Here is a 19,716-nt window from a genome sequence, read left to right on the forward strand (position 1 = left end):
GAAACAATGGAACATGACATAGATAGAAGAGCATCTCTAAATTCTGAAACAAATTCAAACACAATAGATCCGGAAGTGCACATGGATTTTATAATCAGCTGTCTAATTAAACTGCTAACAGATATCCAGGACAGTTCTGCAGAAGGAGAAACCTCTTTGGAAAATTATGTAACCCCAAATAAATCCTCTGTTAAACTTGAAGCCTGCGGGCCACTGAAAAACCAGTGGGATGCAAAAAAAGAAGAGGATAAGGCATGGCTGAAAAGACTTATTCAAGCTTTTATTTCGCAGCTTGCGAAGATATCAGAGTACGAGCCTTCCTATTCTCTCCAAAAACATCTTTTGGATTTAGTTGGGCCTCAACTCGAGGGAAATGATTTACCTTTAGGCCTAGAAAGACAGGAACATTTTGCCAGTATTGCTAAATCAATTTGCACTAGTCTTAGCGAACGCAAACCGGGAGTTGATTTACTCGATTTAATTAATCCACAGAAACCTGGGGCTGACAAAACAGTTGCCTTAATATTCCAAAAAAAATGTTTTGGCAGCAAATTATATCCATCCGTTAGAATTGTTTCAACAGAAAGAAAAATACAGATTTTTGGTGAAAATCTGTGTGTATGAACTTGTTTTGAAGGTTGTAAAAAAAATCAGGGAACGTCATCAGTGAGGAATTACTTTTAGCTATCTCCAACCGGCTTACTGCGAAAATCTGGGATGCAATCACGTATGACTTTTATAAAATGCCCTTAGCAAAATTCAAAAACTTCAACAAGGCGATTTTCAAGGCCCTGTGTAAAAGGTCGCCTGCAAGATCTATTCTGGAAAATATGAGATTTGATCCAGGCCTCGACGAAGTTGTTAAAATTTTCATAGACGAGGCAGCCAAAAAATCCAAGGTACGTCGATTTTTCGCATTCATTTGGAAAATGTTTTGCTGCACCAGGAGACAAAGCCCCAAGGAGGAATCTAATGATGACTCTGATCCGGACCCGGAACAAAAACCAAAAACTGACAATCCCAAAACACCAGCGCACTGGAGAGACAGTGACATCTCACAGACTATTGACAGAATGGGAAAGAAACAAAACTACAGATTTTAAGTGGAAATCTGTATTATGGAACTTGTTATCCATGTTGTAAAAAAAAATCAGGCTTTGTCATCAGTCTGGAAAACATTTCAGCTATCACCAACTGGCTGTCTACTAAAGTCTGGCCAAAAATCAGGCATTTATCTCATAAAATCCCCTTAAAGAAGTTTGAAAACTTACACAAGGCGATTTTCAAATTCCTATGTCTGTCACGGTCTGGCTGGCAAACCGTGGGGATATGGGGGAAGGAGGACCCAAAAACGCATGGTTCTGCGATGCAAACAGTGCACTTTATTTATAGTGAAGGTAACAGATGCACAATAAATCCCCTTTGCTCCCTAGACTCCCATGTGTGTGTTCCCCTCCGACGTCCGTGCTCGTGCTCCCAGCAGTTGTGTTTCTGCACACCCTGTGCGTGCTGCCCTTCTGGTCCCTCGTTCCACCTGCAGGACAATACAGAAGCAGCCGTTAAACACTGAACCCGCGTGCACACACGATCCGCACTTCCTAATACTACACACTGACTTGGAGTCTTAGCTTAATGATCCCGCGCCGGTGGGAGCTCCAACACTCTCCTTAGTAGCTCCCCCGACAAGCCCTGATCACCAACAATTGTGTGGCAGGAACTTCAGGTGTGGCCAGTCCTCCTGCAGCGCCACACCCATCAGGCCTGCATGTGGCTCCATCCTCCAGCCACACATGTACACACCCTGCCTCTACATATGAGTGGAACACAGAACACAGCATAGTGCAGAAAAACACACATCCCCAAATAACAACAACAGCACTAATAATAATAATAATACCAATAATAATAATACTAATAATAATGCATCCTGCTCACGGACCCCCGAGTCCTCCAGAGCCGGGTCCGTGACAATGTCAAAGGTGCAAAAATGCAAAAACAATTCTGCTATTGATGGTATCAAATCAGGATGTCATCAACAAAGAAATTTTTAACTTTTTCATGAAAAAGGCAGCCAAAAAATCCAAAGTACATCGATTCTTCGCATTCGCTGGCAAAATGTTTGGTTTCACCAGCAGACCAAATGTGGTTTCCCCAATGGATTCTCCACTTTGCCAAAGCCAGAGTGAGTCTGATGAGTCTAATGATGATTCTGACCTGGACCAGTCCCGTACTATTTGCCTTTTGAATGAATCTGATGCTGTCAATTCACAGGAAAAGCCAAAAAAAACAAAAAACTAAACTAAAAAAAGATCAATCACCAGAAAGAGAAACAGTGGAACACATATGGAACAAATTGGAGAGGGACACTCTGTCAGTGTGTCATGGCAAAATACCAATCTTTCCTTTTTTAACCATACAAACCTCAGCTTCCCCAGCTTTATTTAACTCTGATTCCCTCCAAAAACCTTTTCAGTTGGGCCAACTTCAGGTCCAGCAGGATTTCTCTATCAGTGAAGATTTAATGGCAGGCAGCCAAAGTTTCCATCATGTAGGGAAAACATAAAACTAATTAGAGACTTTAGATTGGCTAGTGTTAAAATCATAATGGCTCTTTAATCAATCCAGTGATTGTTGAAACCTATAGAACAGTCGCAGCAGATGGCCGCCCCAAACTGAGCCTGGTTCTGCTGAAGGTTTCTTCCTATTAAAGGGAGTTTTTCCTTCCCACTGTCGCCAAAGTGCTTGCTCAGAGGGGTTTGTCTGTTGGCTTTTCTTTTTAACACTGTAAGGTAACAAACTCACAGTAATACACTGTAAAGTTGTTATCTTACAGTAGGGATGTCGAACTCCAGGCCTCGAGGGCCGCTATCCTGCAGGTTGTCGATGTGTCCTTGAGCCAACACAGCTGATTTAAATGGCTAAATTACCTCCTCAACAAGTTCCCCAGAGGCCTGGTAATCAACTAGTCATTTGATTCAGGTGTGTTCACCCAGGGTAATATCTAAAACCTGCAGGATACCAGCCTTCGAAGAACACAACTATGTGTGTTAATTAGCTTAGTCAGGTTGTATTCAAGTTGAGTGAAATCATGGTAGTACCAAATGATTCTCTTCTTGCAGCTGTGTATAGATAGATAGCAGGTGTGTTAAGAGCAGTGATATTTACATTATGACTAAATGTCTGTCAGAATGGTCCGCATCACACATTACTCACTTTCTCTCTCTTTGAGGATTGTTTGATCATTTAAATACTAATTGTTCCAGCAACAAAGCCGAAACTCAGACTAAACTATCCACTGTTGGGATTTAAATATATATGCTTAAAAGGCCCTGGGACCATTTTGTGGCTTTTGCATTTTTCAATTCCAAGCCATTTGCACTGTGTTGAATGGAATATAGCCAAATTGAGGGTGACACTTTGGAGTCTTGGCCTTAAATATTTTTATTTGTCCACCAGGTGGCGCCCTTTGTTCATATTTTCAGCATTGAACGAACTCAAGCCAAAAATTCTGATTTTGAGCGTGTCTTTCAGGTTTAAAAAGTGGAAAGAAAGAGTGGTGTTGTGTGTCACTATCGATGACCTTTATATAAAGGTCTTTATGTCTAAAAAAAAGAAAAAAGACACAAACACACTTTTTTTTCCAAAAGTATTTAAAAGTATTTCCTCTCAGACGGCCACACTCCAATGCAAACAAATTAAATATAAAAGCAAGGACCAAAAGCAAATTAGATTTTATTTTTCCCTTCAAAATCACTTTTTAAATACAGCTGCGGTTGAATGACCTATGACCCGGAAGTAGTCATTGATGGAAAGCTAAGACACCGCATTTCTAAATAGACGCAATGAGCAGAAAATGGAGCTTCTCTCCTCTCACACTGTCATGGATCATGTAGCGACACCAATTATCTGCAAATTGTGAGCGAAGAGGAGATCGATGGGAACAGCCACAGGATGATTTCAACAAACTGACGGACAATGACTATGCTCCGGAAGCAGCGTACAGCGTCTGACTCGGCGTGTGCAAAAAATGCGCACTACTGATGGGATTTCCGGCTCTTTCGATTTGGCTCACTAAAAAGAGCCGGCTCTTTTGGCTCCGAACCAGCTCTTCAGGTTGTTTTGTTGCTTTAATTAATTTATTATTAACAATAATATAAAATTATGCACAAAAGGAATTACTGATGTACAAAAAAAAGTGGTTTGATTTATATATGTTTATATATATATGCGGTGGCCCCTAGAGACAAAACACGTACAAACTCCAAAAAGCACATACAAACTCCAAAACACATTTCTAGCATGAACTAAACTTCCAAAACAGAGCTACCTAGATCACTTAAATTACACAATTGACTATGTGCGCGTTAGCATATGCTACTTCCGGTGTGGAAACTCCTTTGGGGAGCTTTGTTTCCGGTGTCCTATTCGCGCCTGGTTTACGGTCCAAAACAAGTTAAGCAAATGAATGAATCAAGCGGCGATTTACATTTCTATAGATGTCTTGGGCATTTACCCAATATATCTGTAAATGATGTTCATCGACTTGTCGATATTTTTCCCCCGCGCCTCGGAGCAAAAGAGAAAAGGGATTCAAATGTTATATTTCTCAGCTGTCCGTCGATTATCGCGGGTGTTATGTTCTAAAAATAACCAGCGATAGGTGAAATCAAGTTGCCAATTTTATTTTTTGATGGTGCAAAACGTATCGTGGACATACAGTACTGCACTTCAGAGTCACACTCCTAGCGATCGATGCAGCAATTCTGTACTGTACAGGAGAGACGTCACGGAGGAGATCGTCTGTAGCGATCAGGACGCAGGACACAATGTGACGTAAAAAAAAAAGCATGCAAACTTGCACTAAAAAATCCGCGAAACAGCGAGGTGAAAGGTGAACCGCGTTATAGCGAGGGACCTCTGTAATTTTTAAGGTAAGTCACAACATACCCTTCGTAAATACTAATGTATAGAAACCGTTACCAGCAATCATTCATTTTTTGTGTGGCTTTTTTCACGGTTTGTTAACATGCTGTGTAGGTGTGTACTTGACTAGCTGATATCGACATAATGGGGGAAACATCTGATTTGACTATTCTTCACCTGTAGTATGAATGCTGAACATTTGCCTGTTTAAATCATAAGACCAGTCATTATACAGAGATACTTCTGAATGTGGACGATGTGTCTTCTGCATGCAGTAATGCAGTTCTGCTTGTGTTGAGTGACGTAAACAACTGATCGATCTAAACGCTTTAAACGTCAAAATTGATCATTAGATTTTTTATGACACAACAGCGGTGAGTGTTCCCACCTTCTGCTCTTTGTAACTTCACGCAATCTTTCTGTTTTCGAGTTTTGGACATGATTTTGGAGTATATCTTCGCAGTAGCGATTGACCGCAAAGTAAAGCTACGGGAAATGCACAACCCCACATCTGGTCTCAAACCAGGAAGTTAGCATTGTCTTGTGCACATAGTCAATTGAAAGCATGAAGAAGGGGAGAGAAAGATGGCGGAATAAGCGGATGTACAATCTGCGGGTCTGATTAAGAAACGTGATTTTGATGTCCTGTAAAATACTTTACTGACAAACTGTTACTCCAAAGGAAGTAGAACGCAAGCGAAACCCCCTGGAAGTTACTTTGACAGACCTTCAGGCAGACACAAAGATAAACTTAGAGCGATAAAAATGGCTAACCCCAAGCTAACAGGTAGCCTCTCCGACCATGATTACAACCTTGCTGCTATGCGAGAAGCATGTGAGGATGAAGATATAGAAGAGATGGAACTTCAGAAAGAGATCGGAAGACCCATAGGTGACCACACTCCGTTACCAAGTCCCAATCCCAAAAAAATGAAAAGCAAAATAACTGAGAAGCAGGTGAGCATCGAGAATGTATATGAAGTTTTACTTGGCTTCACAAAGAGATGCGAGGAAAGGTTTGATTCGCTTGAAAAGAAGTTGGAAGCCTTCGAACAACGCATTGAAGTAAATACACAGGCGACCCAAAAAAACAGAGAGGAAATTGACAAGCTGACGACGAAGGTGGAGTCGCTGATGAAGGAAAACAAAGAATTAAAGGAGAGCTGTCGGGAGAGTGCACGTTACCGCAGAAGATGGGACCTCAGAATTTTGGGTCTGACGGAGAAGGACAATGAGAATACACGTGAAACAGTGATCGGCATTCTAACAAGAGTGGTTCCTGTATCAGTGGAAAAACTGCAGCTCATGGTTGATACAGTACACCGACTGGGGAAGAAAGACAATGCAGTGAGCAACAAGGTGCCAAGACCAATCATCATACAGTTCAGCATGAGGACGGCAAGGGATGAAGTATGGAGGAAATCCAAAGAGGCCAGGGTCTGCAAAGAACTGAACATAAAATTTAAAGAAGACTTCTCCAAAGAAGACTGTGAAGCTCGGATCAAGCTGTGGCCCAAGGTGCAGGAAGCTCGAAACAACGGCAAAAGAGCATTCCTAAAGGAGGGTTATGCAATAATAGACGGTAAAAGGATCGATCTGTGAGATGCACTTGAAGAAGTCACTACAAGTTAACCATAAAATGTGGGTATGTATGTGTGTATATATATGTTTATATATACATATCTGTTAAAAATACACAAATAAAAAATAGGAGAGGGTCAAAAAGCAAAGTCGTAGTTAAATGTGAGCTATACAGAGCTAAAATTGCCGCATATAGAAAGGGGTACCCATATGGAAAAGATATATATAAATCTTATAAAGTTTGTATCTGTCTTGTGTGAAACTTGTATGAAAAGCATATAAGAGTGAAAACAGATATAAGATCCCGTGAAAAATTATATAATGAAACTTGTATGTTTTGGATACTTACTAAAACAATGTATGAAAGTAATGAGAAAGTGGCCACTTTCATGAGTAAATCATGTAAGCCTTATATGATTTACTCATGAAAGTGGCCACTTTCATGAGTAATCACATATAAGTTTTTACTATTTCTTTTCCATATGGGTAGGGTCGGAGTACTGTTATGATTACATAGGTAGGACACTAGGCTTATTCCTGCTTCAAGCACTTCTTTTTCTTCTAGTAAGTGCCAAGGAAGCCGTTACTGTTCTTGTTTTGTATTTTGTTCTTGCGTTTTTGTTTTTTCTTTATCTTATAGATGGCTGTTCTATTAAGTTCCTTAAATGTTCGAGGCTTAAAAAACAATGTCAAACGTAAGGCCATGTTTTTATTCTGCAAGGAAATTAAGGCAAACATTTTGTTTTTACAAGAAACACATTCTGGTAAGGAAGAGGAAACATTTTGGAAACATCAATGGGGAGATAGTATTCTTTATTCACATGGTACTACTCACTCAGCAGGAGTTATGATCTTATTCAACAAATTTGCAGGGAGAGTTATTGATCATAAAAGCGACGGAATGGGGCATTGGATCATGGTGTTGGTAGAAGTCTGTGAACAGAAAATTATTCTTATTAACGTGTATGGATACAATAACAGGTCGCTAAATAGAAATATGAGAATAGGGTGAGAAGTTCGGCCATCCGGGAGGGGCTTAGAGTAGAGCAGCTGCTGCTCCACATCGAAAGGAGCCAGCTGAGGTGGTTCGGGCATCTGGCAAGGATGCCCCCTGGGCGCCTCCTGGGCGAGGTGTTCCAGGCATGTCCCACCGGGAGGAGGCCCCGGGGCAGACCCAGGACACGCTGGAGAGATTATATCTCTCGGCTGGCCTGGGAACGCCTTGGTATTCCCCCGGACAAGCTGGAGGAGGTGGCTGGGGAGAGGGAGGTCTGGACCTCTTTGCTTAGGCTGCTACCCCCGCGACCCGACCTCGGATAAGCGGATGAAGATGGATGGATGGATGGAAATAGAAATATGATGTCTAACTTAAGTAAATTAATTGCAAAGTGGAGTACTACATATGGTTCTACCCAGGTGATAACTGGAGGCGATTTTTGGCTCCTAACTCATGGCTTGACAGACAACCACAAAGAGGAAATCAACCAGAACACGATAGCATTATTTGTGACTTTTGTATGACAACCAATATGATCGATTATTGGAGGATGACAAACCCAAATACGAAGAAATATACTTGGTTTAGTCCATCAAATAAAAACGTATGTTCAAGATTAGATTATTGGCTTGTCTCCCAAACAGTATCATCATATGTTACGAAATGTGAGGCCCAGTCAACCCCACTTACTGATCATTGTCTGATAAGTCTCTTATTATCTCTACGTAAACAACAAAGATCTGACAACATATGGAAATTTAACAATAGTTTATTACAAAACGAAGACTTCTGTAAACAAGTTAAAGAACTTAAATCAGAAATTAACAATATGAGCATGACTAATGTCAGTAAATGGGAATGGTTTAAATATAGTGTGAAACAATTAGCTATAGAAACGGGAAAGAAAGTGTCTGCCCTACGCGTATGTGAACAGAAAAATCTAATTGAACAAATTCATTTATTATGTGGTAAACCCTGTATGACTGCGGAAGAGTCAGAACGCTTACAATCTTTACAAAATAAGCTAGATGAGGTGTACTTGATTAAAGCTAAAGGAGCATATGTAAGGTCTAGAGCCAAGTGGATTGAACATGGAGAAAAAAATTCATCTTATTTCTATAGTCTAGAGAAGCGTAGACAAACAAAGAAAAAAATAACTAAATTGAGTAAGGATGGTACTATAATTGAGGAACCAAACAAAATAAGTGAGGAAATTAACATGTTTTATAGTAATCTGTATAAATCAAGAACTGAAAAAGAAAATGCAGATATCTTTTTTGATATGATTAAAGATCAGGTTAAAAAATTGGAAGAGGATGATAAAACATGGTTAGAAGAAGATTTGAAAATATCCGAATTAGATACCGCTCTAAAACAAATGAAAAATGGAAAATCGCCTGGAATTGATGGTTTAACGATTGAATTTTATAAAACCTTTTGGCAAGACATTAAAGATTTGTTATTTAATGGCTTTTTGGATTGTTTAAAAAATGAAGAACTATCCCCAACAATGAAAACAGGATTAATAACCTTATTACCCAAACCAAACAAAGATTTACAAATGCTAGACAATTGGAGACCCATAACACTTTTATGTAACGACTACAAATTATTAACCTTAGTATATGCAAATAGGCTTAAAAGCGTCTTAACCAAATTGATTGATGAGTGCCAATCAGCGTTTATTAAAGGAAGGCAGATTCATAATAACATAAGATTAATATTAGATATGATTGACTATCGATCCTTTATTAATTCAGAAAGTTTAATACTATTTATTGACTTTTTTAAAGCATTTGATTCAATAGACCATAATTTTTTATTTAGATCTTTAGAACTTTTTAGATTTGGAAACAAATTTTGCAAAGTGATCAAACTGTTCTACAAGCAAATTTATAGTTATGTTTCGCTCAATCCAGGCATAACATCTAGGATAGACATATTCTGTGGAATTCGACAGGGTTGCCCAATTTCTCCAAAATTATTTATTCTTTGCACTCAATTAATGGCTTACCTCATTGTGAACCATTCAGACATCGAAGGAATAAACATTTTTGATATTGAACTGAAAATAAGTCAGTTTGCAGACGACACAGTAATATTTTTAAAGGATAAATCAATACTCGAGAAAGCATTGAATGTCATTTCAATTTTTTCTAAAGCTTCAGGCTTGTGTCTGAACCTAAAGAAGTGTGAACTTTTGCCACTTTATGATTGTTTGGAAAATAGCATGAGGACGATTCCAGTGAAAAATGAAGTTAAGTATCTAGGCATCTATTTAGACAAAGACATCAACACTAGAGAATCAAAAAACCTAAAAGACAAAATTGATGGCATGTCCAAAACACTAAATCATTGGTTGACGAGAGATATTACAATTTTTGGATGCAATCTATTATCCAAATCAGAGGGCGTCTCAAAGATGGTTTATCCAGCATACTCACTATACATTACCCCGAAAAGTATTAAAAAGATTAACTCTATAATCTATCAATTCATTTGGCGCAATAAAACACATTACATTAAAAAATCACAACTTGTCAAAGATTACGCTAAAGGTGGTATAAAGTCAATTGATTTTCAATCAATGGTTGGAGTATTTAAAATAAACTGGATAAAAGCCTTCCTCTTGAAACCTGACTCCATATGGTTCCATATCCCAAAAAATATTTTCAAAAAGGTGGGAGGGTTGGATTTTCTCCTGAAATGTGATTTTGATATATTGAAGTTGCCTGTGAAACTGTCAGAATATCATAAGCAGGTCTTGTCTTATTGGAAGATGGTGTTTGCCCATAACTTTTCACCACATTGCTTCACCTTGTGGAATAACAGAACAATTACAATTAATAAGAAGTCATTGTTTATTAAAGAGTGGTTTGAAAAAACATAATCTTTATAACAGACTTACTTGATGAAAGGGGTCAGTTTCTCTCAGTGGGTGTTTTTAATGCTAAGTTTAACATTCAGTGTTCCCTTAGAGAATATGACAAGGTTTGTAAGGCAATCCCCTTACCTCTGTTGAGTTTGATTCAAGGTTATTTGTATTACTCTAAGGCACAAATTAGTCTACCTTCTTTACATCTAAACCAGATTCCTTTGATGGATAAAAACTGTAATAATAAAACCATGAACAAGATATTTAAAAACAAATTATTTCACGACTTTAACAGTAACACAAAACTAAAAGGGAGTAATGTTAAAATAACGAACAAATATAGGCACTTTTTAAAATGGCCTATCCCCCCCAAAGTCAAAGAAATGCAATTTAAAATAATTAATGGATATTACCCAGCAGCTGAAATGCTTAAAAAAAGGTTTGGGTTTGAGGTAGAGCCATGTGGATTTTGTTCACAAAATGCGGAAAGTATTGATCATTTGTTTTTTTCCTGCTCAGTAACAACTGACTTTTGGCAAGATCTAGTAGACTGGTTGAGTATAAGAACAGATGGGATGACCCCACTGACTCTAACACAAGTTTTATATAATAATGGTGATCCATCTAAGGAACTGTCCATGCTACACAAGGTGGTGATAATTATGGGCAAATACCACGTACACAAATGCAAATGGCAAAGTAAAAGACCTTCCCTAACTGTATTGAAAATTGAATTAAAATCTTTTTTGTCATCTTTAGAATTACTGAGGGATTCATGTAAAGAGGCTGCTTTGATATGCGACAATGGGACTCAATCTCTATCCTTTTAATGATTGTGTTTTTGGTGTACTAAGTAAGCCACATGTATGTTAAAGTGTTCGCAGAAAGGAAACTGTTATATGTCATAAAAATGGCCTTCATATATTTATGTAGGCCTATATGTATATATGTGGTTTTTTGTTTTTTTGTTTTTTCCGTTTGGTTTCTTATTCAACCTTTTCAAGATGTTGTTGCACAAATGTTGTCTCCCAACGAGAGATTGTAATATGTGCATAAATGTAATTAAAGTATTAAAAAAAAAAAATTGAAAGCATGAAAGCATATGTGTATTGTTTATGTATTTATACACAAGCATTCATATATAGTCAAATAATTTTAAAAAAAAAAAGTTCATTTACCTGTTATTACCACACACCAAATCCGGTCGTTGGTACTTGCTGGCTTGTGTAGCCACTAGGTAACAAAAGCTCAACACTGCCCCTAGCATCCTGGAGCACTTCTGTTGTCTTTTGTACGTGTTTTGGAGTTTGTACGTGCTTCGGAGTTTGTACGTATTTTGGAGTTTTTACGTGTTTTTACGTGCTTCAGGGTTTGTACGTGCTTCAGAGTTCGTACGAGATTTGAAGTTTGTATGTGCTTTGTCTACAGGGGCCACCGTAAATATACTTTTATTTATTCCCTCCACATAAAATGTAATAAATAAATCATATAATACAAAAATCAACTATTCACATTTCAACTTTGAACTATTTAAATGTTCAGCTTTTTCCTTTTACAAATTTAAAGTGAAACAACACAAAATACTGCAAAACACAACACAATTAAATATAAATTAAAATATGAAAACAAAAACAACATGCATAATCTCTGTCATATGGGCCTGCATGAATAAACTTTCTGAATCCTTTATCATCCGCAACTGAAAATGAAAACTGTCAAAAATGTTCCTCAATGTAAACTCATCCTGCGAAAGATGTAAACAGAAACCTGCTTCATTGGCGCATATGTTTTGGAATTGTCCCTGTATAACAACATACTGGAATAATGTCTTTCAAACCTTGTCTAAGATTCTAAAAAAAAACCCCACTTAAACCAGACCCAATCTGTGCTTTATTTGGAGTGAAGCCGTTTAATTTTACTAAACTGGAAACAAAAAGTGCATCCTATCACATAAGCGTTAATACAAGATGTAATGAGACATTTGCAGCTGGAAAGAATTAAACTCCTACCTAGGGGGAGGTTGGAAGAATTCCATTCAACCTGGCAACCTTTTATAGATCTCTTCAATACAGCACAGATATAAACTATCACTGAGCCTCATTGGTAGTCCGATATATAACATTCTCTGTCCAACTTTCTTTTGTTGTTTGTTGTTATTCTGTTCAATTTTTACTGTATATATGTAATCAGTTATATTTGAATCTTTGTCATCTTTATGGAAAAGAAAACTGGGAAACCAAGTAAAGAGGTTTGGAAAAAAAAATAGTAGATAAATTATTGTTGTACGTTCTCAAAAGCACATATGATGAGCTGTGTTAATGTGCCAGCAACATCTTATAACAGCTTAATGATAATATATGAAACAAAATTATTTTTACTTACTGCAATACGGGCAGAATCAATTATCTGGCCAACATTTCTGTTTTTCAGGACACTTGCCCCCACTGGCTATCCAATGATTCTACTTTTTCTTTTAGCTTTTTTTTGGTGGACAGACTTCCGAAGCAGACACAGCAGGTTCTTCTGCTTGCCTGATTGGGAGTCTGGCAAGATGTACAGGGCCTGAATTTGGGGCGTGTCATGTTGAAACAAAAATTATTACACACAGAAAAGGCAGCAGAGAGACAAAAGGCAAATTATAGGTTAACAAGCACACTGACCAAAACAAAAAAGATGAAGAGTTAAAGAGACAAATATGCAGATAGAAACAGAGAGACAGACCAATAAGGACAGCAGTAAGAACAGATACAAACACAGTAACGTGGCTCTTAAATGTGCCTTTAGGAGTTTCTCAAAAATCAGATGTAGGAAGCAATAATAGGCTGATTGCTGAAGAACCTGTTGAGAAAAAAAAAAGCATTCAGAATTCAGAAGCACCTTATACGCCAGTGTTCTCTTTATCTGTGTTGCCACATTGGGAGATATTTTGAGGACTGGCTACCATAGACAGGTGGAGAGGAATTTATTTGTGTTGATGCAAGTTTGACTTGTTTTAAATACAAGTATGAATATATACATTAAAACCCTTTGTGAACTGTAAAGGGTTGGTGTAGTGTAACGATTTAGATAAACCCTGTTTACTGTCCATTTGTATTTCATTTGCATTTGCAGCATAGATGATCGGTCTGCTATTTATTGATTATGATGATGTGGTGTGGCAAGATATATGCACTTAAATGTCAAGTCATTCGCTGTTCCACGAAATTGCTCATCTTAACCCATAGAACTGCTAAAAGCAACTCTTTCGGTATTTTTTGCATTTTAAATTAGAAAAATAATATAAAAAAATCTACAGATTCAGATTCTTACTTACCTGTGGTACGATCGAGTACGGTGACATCACTGCCGCTGATCTAATATGAAACAACACTTTCTCAAAAAAAAAAAAAACAGAAAAGTGAGTCACCGTGTATTCTTTAACAGCACCGAAGATTTTTGCCTAATGAAAAAGTTCTTTTTTATTTAATTCAATTTAATATGTAAGAGCGAGATTGTCCGAAGCAGATGGTAAAATGACTGCATGTATTCAGAGGAGATATTTACAATAGAACACAAGGTAATTCATTTTTACAGTAAGTTCACAGTATTTCATGCTGAGTGCTTGGGCGCATGTAGTTCACTGGATTGGAGAGGTCTATAACTTTATTTAAAAAACAAACAAACAAACAAACATTTTTGGAAAAAAAAAAGAAGAGTTGAACATTTATTTTGAAGAGTCTGAGATCTTTTTAACCTGACTGGAACTCAGACACTCGGAGCACATGGGACACGATGTCTCCCTCTCCAGCAACCTGGAACAAAGTTCTGCTGGTGACCAACTTGATGGCTCTTCCCTGGTTAGCCCCTACGACGCCTAGCATTTTGTATGCCCTGCAAAGGGATTGACCCGCGAATCCTCGACATCCCACTTCGATGGGTTGGCATCTTGCCCGCCAGTCATTACTCCGGCACTCTTCCACTAACTCGGAATACTTTGCCCTCTTTCTCTCATGAGCTTTATCAACGTCTTCGTCGAACTGGAGCCACTCCTTCTCCTTGCTAGCTTGAGGCCACTGCACCCGACGATGTTCTGATGACTTGTGAGCTTCAAGGGCCTGCATCACCTGGAGGCTCCGGGGAGTGTGGGGTGACTCCGGGCCTGGTTCCTCCTTCGTCTCACCAGGTGTGCTTCCTGCGCACTGTGATGCCAACACCTTCTCCTCATACTTCATTTTGGCCTGGTGGATCCGCAGGCCATGTCGGTTCTTGCATATCTTGCCTCATATGCATTCCGCGGTCGTTGTCATATTACCATTGCCAAGTGTCGTATTTCTTTGATCCATCCGGTGGGATTCTCTTCCACCCCCCTCTTGGGAATCCCTGGGGGCATGCCGTTCGCCATCTCGATCGCCAGGTTGTCTTCGGTGTTAGGGCACAACAAGAAGTGCTTCAGCGCCTGACAGTTGTCCAGAATTAAAAGAGCCGTTTGAATAACAGGAGTCATAAAACTAAACATGATTGATGAGTGAATTCATTGCTCTTACTCTGCTGTACTGTCCACACTTCTGAAAGAACTTGCCAGCCTGCAGGTGTTTCTTCTCTCCCTCAAAGTAGAGAGTGATGCTCTGATAGTCCTCCTGTATGGCCTCAGAGCCTGATGAACACAAAACCCACCAGCCATGAAACAACAGTGAAAACTACGCATAATTAAACAGAATGACCTCCTTATGCTTTTGCCGGATGGGCCTTGGGTTACGCGTAAATGGGCCTAAGATAGGACCTCGGGCTCTCCGTTGCTCCTCGTCTTCCTTGCTCCTTCTCCATCGTTCTCCTGCGCCTCGCTAGTAAAAGAGCAGCTGCTTGGCCTGCCTATTACGCGAACACCGCCCTCCAGTTGGACCTCGGGCTCTGCGTTGCTCCTCGTCCTCCTTGCTCCCTCTACATCGTTCTCAAGGGCCTCGCTAGTGAAAGCGCAGCTGTTTGGCCTGCCCATTACGCAAACACCGCCCTCCGTTTATGCTCCTCGCTAGCGTACGCTTATGTCTGCGGAGGGCCGGTTTCGCGAACACCCCCTTCAGTGAGGACCTCGGGATCTCCGTTGCTCCTCGTCCTCCTTGCTCCTTCTCTACCGTTGTCATGCGCCTCGCTAGTGAAAGAGAAGCTGTTTGGCCTGCCTATTACACGAACACCGCCCTCCAGTTGGACCTCGGGCTCTCCGTGCCTCCTCCTCCTCCTTGCTCCCTCTCCATCATTCTCAAGTGCCTCGCTAGTGAAAGAGCAGCCGTTTGGCCTGCCCATTATGTGAACACGGCCCTCCGTTTATGCTCCTCGCGAGCGTATGCTTAGGTCTGCGGATGGCCGGTTTTGCGAACACCGCTCTCTAGTTGGACCTTGGGCTCTCCGTTGCTCCTCGTACTCCTTACTCCCTCTACATCGTTCTCAAGCGCCTCGCTAGTGAAAGAGTAGCTCTGCGGCCTGCCTAATACGCGAACACCGCCCTCCGTTTGGACTTCAGACACTCCTTGCCTCCTCCTCATCCTTGCTCCCTCTACATCATTCTCAAGCGCCTCGGTAGCGTACGCTTAGGTCTGCGGAGGGCGGGTTACGCGAACACAGCCCTCCGTTTGGACCTCGGACCCTCGCTCTCACGGGCCCCGCTGGCGAGCCCTTAGCTTTGGGGAGGGCGGGTTTTGCGAACACCACCGTCTGTGAGGAACCCAGTACCTCCCACACACACACACAGGAGGCAGTGAGGAGTAGAAGGAGGTTGTTGCTATGCCTGCGTCACGAAACCAGGGCTCATTGTGTGTGCGCCCGGAGCAGCTACGGGGGAAACACATGGGACAACCAACCAGTTTGGGGCCATGGTTTATTCAACGTGTATTTTCAGTGTGGTTTAACTTGCTAATCTGATCTGAAATACTTTCCTTGAATGTGCCTTAATTTCACCTCTTTTTTCTTTCTTCTTTTCTTAGCTTACTGAAAATGTTGGCGACCAAAGGCTGGATCCAGGGATGTGTGCTGCTTGTGCTACTGGCGTTATGTGGGCAAACTGCTCGCTGTCAACATCGATACAAAGGTAAAGTGCAATCCCAGGGTTGTGTGCTGCTTGTGGTACTCGCTTTATGTGGACAAACTGCTTGCTGTCAACATCAATACAAAGATAACAAATGAATAGCCTAGTGTAACGTAGTGTTTTATGGTTTTTTTTTTCTGGAATGATTCAAATGTTACCATCATTTCCCCAACCCCGCAGGCTCTGCGACCCGTGAAGAACTGAGACTCCTTCTGGTCGGTAAAACAGGATCGGGAAAGAGTGCAGTCCGGAAACACCATCCTGGGGGATGCGATCGCTTTCAAAGAAGACGTTTTGCCCGAGTCTGTCACCGATGGCTGTCTCAGAATCAGAATCAGAATACTTTATTGATCCCTGGGGGAAATTATTTTTTGTTACAGTGCTCCATTTTAAACCAACATTAAGACAAGACAGACAATACACTAACTAACTAAGAAAAGAGGCAGAGGGCAAAGACGGAAGAAATATCGCTGTAATCGACACTCCAGGGCTGTCTTCTGGATGAAATAGATGAAATGGTGGATTTCAGTGGAGGAAACCACTACACCGACGAGATGTATAAGGCGGCCCAGAAGAAACTCGAAGGAGAAAGGCTGAAGGGGAGAAAGGAGGAAGAACAAAGAAAAAGGGAAGAAGAGGAGAGGATCGAATTGAAGGAGCGGTGTAAATTCTTCGGCCTCCCCTCCTTGGGATTATTAGGTGCAGGAGCGTACTTCACATCTTATGTTCTCATGGGGCTCGGTGGAGCCCTTGGATATTCTCAGTTAAATTGCACACTGTCAATGTTCGCTTAGCTAAACCCACCCCGTTTCTCCTTGTTAAACTATGAAGGCTGAGTTTCATTTCACTTGTTTTCTAGGATTTCTAGATCCAATGCAGTCTATGTACTTACTTACTTACTTACTTACTTACTGAATGTTTGCCTATGCTGTAGCTGTTCTATGAAGTCGCTATAACAACAAAACAACAAAAAAAAAATAGAAAAAGATGGACTCTGCACCCCTGCGTCGCGACGAGGAGGACCGTTCCTCGGACGGCTCAACTGACAGTTCCTCGGAAGAGGGGGAGATACTGTCCAACGCGGAGTGTGGTGCGGCGGCGGCGAGCGAGCGGCAAGACGCCGAGCTTGACGGTTGGGCGTCTTCTTTACTCGTACTGTGAAAACTGCGGTGTATCATCTACTCGACCTAGTGTTCAACGAGTACTGCAACATGGAAGCGGACGACGTCAAGGTCGGTACCGTGGCGGAGACGCCAATGGAATTTGAATGAAAACAACGGAATTTGAATGAAAACAACGGAATTAGAATGTAGAGAACAGAGTTTGAATGAAAACAACGGAATTAGAATGTACATAACCGAGTTTGAATAAAAACAACAGAATTAGAATGTACAGAACAGAGTTTGAATGAAAACAACGGAATTAGAATGTAGAGAACAGAATTTGAATCAAAACAATGGAATTTGAATGAAAACAACAGAATTGGAATGTACAGAACAGAGTTTGAATGAAAACAACGGAATTAGAATGTACAGAACAGAGTTTGAATGAAAACAACGGAATTAGAATGTACAGAACAGAGTTTGAATGAAAACAACGGAATTAGAATGAACAGAAAGGAGTTTGAATGAAAACAACGGAATAAGAATGTACAGAACAGAGTTTGAATGAAAACAACAGAATTAGAATGTACAGAACAGAATTTGAATCAAAACAATGGAATTTGAATGAAAACAACGGAATTTGAATGAAAACAACGGAATTGGAATGTACAGAACAGAGTTTGAATGAAGACAACGGAATTAGAATGTACAGAACAGAGTTTGAATGAAAACAACAGAATTGGAATGTACAGAACACAGTTTGAATGAAAACAAAGGAATTAGAATGAACAGAAAGGAGTTTGAATGAAAACAACGGAATAAGAATGTACAGAACAGAGTTTGAATGAAAACAACAGAATTAGAATGTACAGAACAGAATTTGAATCAAAACAATGGAATTTGAATGAAAACAACAGAACTGGAATGTACAGAACAGAGTTTGAATGAAAACAACGGAATTAGAATGTACAGAACAGAGTTTGAATGAAAACGGAATTAGAATGAACAGAAAGGAGTTTGAATGAAAACAACGGAATAAGAATGTACAGAACAGAGTTTGAATGAAAACAACAGAATTAGAATGTACAGAACAGAATTTGAATCAAAACAATGGAATTTGAATGAAAACAACGGAATTTGAATGAAAACAACGGAATTGGAATGTACAGAACAGAGTTTGAATGAAGACAACGGAATTAGAATGTACAGAACAGAGTTTGAATGAAAACAACAGAATTGGAATGTACAGAACACAGTTTGAATGAAAACAAAGGAATTAGAATGAACAGAAAGGAGTTTGAATGAAAACAACGGAATAAGAATGTACAGAACAGAGTTTGAATGAAAACAACAGAATTAGAATGTACAGAACAGAATTTGAATCAAAACAATGGAATTTGAATGAAAACAACAGAACTGGAATGTACAGAACAGAGTTTGAATGAAAACAACGGAATTAGAATGTACAGAACAGAGTTTGAATGAAAACGGAATTAGAATGAACAGAAAGGAGTTTGAATGAAAACAACGGAATAAGAATGTACAGAACAGAGTTTGAATGAAAACAACAGAATTAGAATGTACAGAACAGAATTTGAATCAAAACAATGGAATTTGAATGAAAACAACGGAATTTGAATGAAAACAACGGAATTGGAATGTACAGAACAGAGTTTGAATGAAGACAACGGAATTAGAATGTACAGAACAGAGTTTGAATGAAAACAACAGAATTGGAATGTACAGAACACAGTTTGAATGAAAACAAAGGAATTAGAATGAACAGAAAGGAGTTTGAATGAAAACAACGGAATAAGAATGTACAGAACAGAGTTTGAATGAAAACAACAGAATTAGAATGTACAGAACAGAATTTGAATCAAAACAATGGAATTTGAATGAAAACAACGGAATTAGAATGTAGAGAACAGAGTTTGAATGAAAACAACAGAATTAGAATGTACATAACCGAGTTTGAATGAAAACAACAGAATTAGAATGTACAGAACAGAGTTTGAATGAAAACAATGGAATTAGAATGTAGAGAACAGAATTTGAATCAAAACAATGGAATTTGAATGAAAACAACAGAATTGGAATGTACAGAACAGAGTTTGAATGAAAACAACGGAATTAGAATGTACAGAACAGAGTTTGAATGAAAACAACGGAATTTGAATGA

This window comes from Maylandia zebra, linkage group LG17 (assembly GCF_041146795.1).
Source record: "Maylandia zebra isolate NMK-2024a linkage group LG17, Mzebra_GT3a, whole genome shotgun sequence".
Taxonomy (NCBI): Eukaryota; Metazoa; Chordata; class Actinopteri; order Cichliformes; family Cichlidae; genus Maylandia; species Maylandia zebra.